This window comes from Carassius auratus, chromosome 22 (genome assembly GCF_003368295.1).
Source record: "Carassius auratus strain Wakin chromosome 22, ASM336829v1, whole genome shotgun sequence".
Lineage (NCBI taxonomy): Eukaryota > Metazoa > Chordata > Actinopteri > Cypriniformes > Cyprinidae > Carassius > Carassius auratus.
Window position 1 is genome coordinate 33,208,164 of NC_039264.1, and position 5,180 is coordinate 33,213,343.

Here is a 5,180-nt window from a genome sequence, read left to right on the forward strand (position 1 = left end):
ATGAAGACCAATAGGTATCACTTTACAAAAATATCTCATTAGTCAATCTTAGATAATGCAATAACATTCAGAATGAGAAATAGTTACTCTTAGTTCATGTTAGCTCATTAAATGACACAGTTGCAACTTTCGATTTTAACAATGTGTTATATATTGGAATAGCTACCTAAGATTAATGAATGTTTAGAATAATTTTTCATTGGCAGTTTGTTAACTAATGAATTAACTAATATTAACTAATGAAGCCCTGATGTAAAGTGTGAACGATATCTAGGGTAAGTTGTAGTCCAGATTAAAATGTAAAAAAATATAGAAATAGCCTATTAAATCTAAATATTTAAGTATTTGGCGCTGTAAATGCACAAATTTAAATATGCATTCTTATAGACTGATCATTTAAACACACTTATTTTTTGTTGTTTTTGTTTTTACAAATTTGTGTTTTTGTAGCAGAGACGAGACACTTATGTAATCATTTTTAAAAGTAGCCATTTTCACACCTTCTTTACCATTCTGAATCACATTTCTTCCTGTGAGGAATTAATTAATAAAATGAATCACAGCTAAGGTTCCTTTTACGTGCAGGCTTAACATTTGTATGCTTTTGAGTATTAAATATTCCAAATAGCTGAGCTAAAATGAGTTGGTGTGTGGCAGTAACAGCTAGTATTGAAAAAGGACAAGTTCCTCTTCAGGAACTCGAGCTGCGTCAATGCGCTTTGGGGAACGCGCCCAGCGTGCGCGACTCTGAATATCGTGTGAAATCAGACCAATGGAAGAGCGTGACGTCACCGGCGGAGTGACGTAAGCGACCAGGAAGCTATAAAAGCACGTGCCACGCAGCTGGCGTCAGCTTCGCGTCTTTCAGCAAGCGCTCTGTAGGTGAATGTCAAACTGTTTGTCTGTGAGTCTTATTTACTGTTGTCTGTCCAGTTTAAGAGCTCCTAGACATGCCAAAGAGCAAGGCGAAAGTCAAACACACTGACACTGGCGATTCCAAATCGCATTATAGGCTGTGTGTTCCTCCCTGCCCGAGATATATAACGGGTGGGGATACACACAGCCTTTGCGTGGTTTGCCTTGGTTCGAAGCACGCTGAGTCGGCTCTCGAGGGGGCCGACTGCCCGCACTGTGAGCGTATGTCGGTGCGGCTGCTTCGTTCCCGGAGGGCCCTCTTCGAGGAGGGGGCCTTTGCCAGCGTTCCCCGCGGTGCTGGTCCCGCTTCTGCCGAGGCAGAACGGCGGCTGCACTCGTGGGGTTCGCAAGTGGATCTGGTGGAGGGAATGGAGACGGGCCAGACCCTATCTCCTTCCACTTCTGCCAGATCCGGCACCCAATCCCTAGAGTCGGAAGCACGCACAGCGGTTCCTTCCACTCAGGGAGAGGGGTCGACGCTCCGCCTCTCTTCCTCCGAGGAGGTTGATGTGGAGTCGCTCGACAGGGATTCGCCAACCCACTCGCCGCAGTATGAGGAGCTCTTGGAGGTGGTTACTCGTGCGGTGGCCAAGTTGAACATCGATTGGCCCGCCGAGAAAACAGCTGAACCACAGAGAAGCAAGCTCGATGAATGCTTCCTGCGCGCGAGTCAGCCACCTCCCAGCCGGGGCCTACCATTCTTTCCCGACCTGCATGAAGAGATCGCCAGGTCGTGGAAACGTCCATTCTCGGCCCGTCTCTACATCCCCTCGTCAGACTACTATGGGAACGTAGTGGGGATGGTAGAGCACGGTTATAGAGCGATGCCCCGGGTGGAACAGACGTTCGCGAGCTATCTGTCCCCTGTATCTGACAGCTCGAGCGATTGGGCGGTCCATGGCAGCTATGGTGGCCGCGGAGAGGCACTTATGGTTGACCCTGTCCGACATGAAAGAGCGGGACAGGGTCTGCATCATGGACGCCCCGATCCAGCCGACTGGCCTGTTCAGCGACGCAGTCAATTCTGTCGTCGACAGGTTTCAGGAGGCCCGCAAACAAGCGGCGGCGTTCCATAAGTTCCTCCCTCATCGCTCCCTTGGGGCATCTGGGCGGGAGATGCCCCAGCCGCACCCTAGCTCCTCGTACCGCGAGGCCCAAAAGCAGAGCGTCGCCTCTCGTGCTCCTCCGCGTCGGGAACGAGATTCTCGACGACGCTCTCGGCCGAGGACTTCCCAGCCCAAACAAGATCTTAGGGCAGTTATCGAAGCTAAGAAGTCCTCGGCCAAGAAACCCTGACGCCAAGAGCCCAGGGTTTCAGAGGGCAGCCTCTGCTGGGGTAGAACGGTACACACCGCAGTACACGGTGCCCGTCTCGCCTCAGCGCCCTCTGGGGTCGGTCTGCCAACCCTGCCAATGTTCCAGGGTGCAGCAGGTCCCAGCGAGAATCGCTCTCAGTATCTTCCGCCCGTGCGCGTAGCGGGGCTGAGACGCTCGCCGCCCCTGCGGGGGCCTCTTACACCAGATATCAGTCTCGAGAGACTGATTCCCTTAGTAGATTATTTAGCAGCGTGGAAACTACTGCCAAATGTATCTCGATGGGTCCTGCACACAGTAGAAAAAGGCTACCGCATTCAGTTCGGCTCCGTGCCGCCATTATTCAACGGGGTCGTTCAGACAATAGTCGGCCTCAGGCAGGGTCTGGTTATGGAACAGGAAGTGAAAACCCTATTAGAGAAGGAGGCCATCGAGGTGGTCCCTCCTCAAGACAGGGAGTCCGGATTTTACAGCCGGTATTTCATAGTTCCAAAGAAGGATGGGGGGCTGCGTCCGATTATAGACTTGAGGGTCTTGAATCGTTCAGTTATGAGACTAAAATTCAGAATGCTCACAATCAAGCATGTTGTAGCGCAGATCAGGTCCGAGGACTGGTTTGTCACAATAGATCTCAAAGACACATATTTTCACATATCCATCCTTCCACAACACAGGAAGTTTCTGAGGTTCGCTTTCAATATCGAGTACTTCCCTTCGGCCTTGCACTCTCACCCCGCACATTCACAAAATGTGTAGACGCGGCTCTGGTCCCCCTGCGTATGCAGGGCATCCGTATTCTCAACTATATCGACGATTGGTTGATCTTAGCTCAGTCAGAGCAGGTTGCGGTTCGGCATCGAGATGTCGTCCTCGCACATATGGGGGAGCTGGGTTTGAGACTGAACGCCAAGAAGAGTGTGCTTTCTCCGGTTCAGAGAACCACCTATCTAGGCGTAGTATGGGATTCGACCGCGATGCAGGCACGATTGTCCCCTGCTCGTATCGAGTCGATCCACATCTCAGTCGAGAGAGTCAAAGAAGGCCAGTCACTCACTGTCAAACAATTTCAGAGATTGTTGGGTCTGATGGCAGCTGCGTCCAACGTGATACCTCTTGGCCTGCTGTACATGAGGCCCCTACAGTGGTGGCTCAAGACCAAGGGATTTTCCCCGAGGGGCAATCTGCTTCGCACTATCAAGGTCACGCGGCGCTGCCTACGTGCCTTAGACATGTGGAAGAAACCTTGGTTCTTGAAACAGGGCCCGGTGCTGGGAGCTCTTTGTCGCCGTGTAACGCTAGCGACAGATGCATCCCTCACTGGTTGGGGTGCAGTCATGAGTGGCCACCCTGCCCGTGGTCTGTGGAGCGATCGCCATCAAACATGGCATATCAATTGTCTATAAATGCTAGCAGTTTTTCGTGCACTGAAGCACTTCCTCCCAGACCTGATGGGTCACAATGTGTTGGTGTGCACCGACAACACATCGGTGGTCTCTTATATCAACCACCAGGGAGGTCTGCGTTCGCGCCCTTTGTACGAGCTGGCGCACCAGATCCTGGTGCGGTCCCAGAGCAAACTCCTCTCATTAAAAGCAGTATATATTCCTGGGAAACAAAATATGAGAGCAGACATACTGTCGAGGCAGGAGCCGAGGCCCGGGGAATGGAGACTTCACCCAGAAGTAGTGAAGCAGATATGGAGAGTATTTGGCAGGGCTCAAGTAGACCTATTTGCATCTCAAGAGATGTCACAATGCCCCCTTTGGTTCTCTCTATTTCATCCAGCTCCTCTGGGACTGGACGCTATGGTACAGACCTGGCCGAGGCTTCGTCTGTACGCATTTCCCCCTATTGCTCTGCTCCCGGGAGTTCTGGCGAGAGTGTGCCGGGACGGGGTCTGTCTGTTGTTAGTAGCCCCGTTCTGGCCGGGCCGAGTATGGTTCTCAGATCTAGTCTCGCTCCTCGACGGCTCTCCGTGGGAGATAACGATCAGGACAGACCTACTCTCGCAGGCGCAGGGTACGATAATTCACCCTCGCCCGGAGTTGTGGAAGCTGTGGGTGTGGCCCCTGAGGGGGCACAACTGTTAGAAGCCGGTCTCTCAACCGAGGTTGTTGAGACCCTTCTCCAATCCAGAGCTCCCTCAACGAGGAAACTGTACGCCCTGAGGTGGAAACTCTTCACCTCATGGTACAGAGACCGCCGGTTAGACCCAGCAAACTGCCCGATTGGTACAGTTCTGGAGTTTCTACAGGCTAGGCTCTCTGCAGGGTTGACCCACTCCACGTTGAAGGTCTACGTGGCGGCTATTGCGGCCTACCACGCCCCTCTCGATGGCCAGTCTTTGGGAAGACACCCCCTAGTTACACGTTTCCTCCGCGGTGCGCTGAGGCTGAAACCTCCAGTACGGTCCCGTATTCCCCCGTGGGACTTGGTTGTGGTGTTAGAGGCGTTGTGCAAACCCCCATTTGAACCTATTCAAGATATCTCAGACAGACATCTCACACTTACAACCTCCTTTCTGTTGGCTATCACCTCTCTGCGGAGAGTAGGAGACCTTCAGGCCCTCTCTGTTGCCCCTACTTATCTTGAGTTTGCACCAGGCATGACTAAAGCGTTCATATACCCTCGAGCGGGATATGTTCCTAAGGTTCCCTCTGTTACGCCACAACCGGTAGTGCTGCAGGCCTTCTGTCCTCCTCCCTTTCGGGAGCCCGACCAGGCGAAGCTAAATTGTATGTGTCCAGTTCGAGCGCTGGACGCATACGTCCACAGAGCTGCCCTGTGGAGAAAGACCGATCAATTGCTTGTATGCTACGGTCCCCCCAAGAGGGGTTTTCCTGCTTCTAAGCAGAATATTAGTCGTTGGATAGTCGAGGCTATCAACGCTTCCTATGAGTCCTCTGGTCGTCCCCCGCTGTCGGGAGCCAAGGCTCACTCTACTCGGGGTA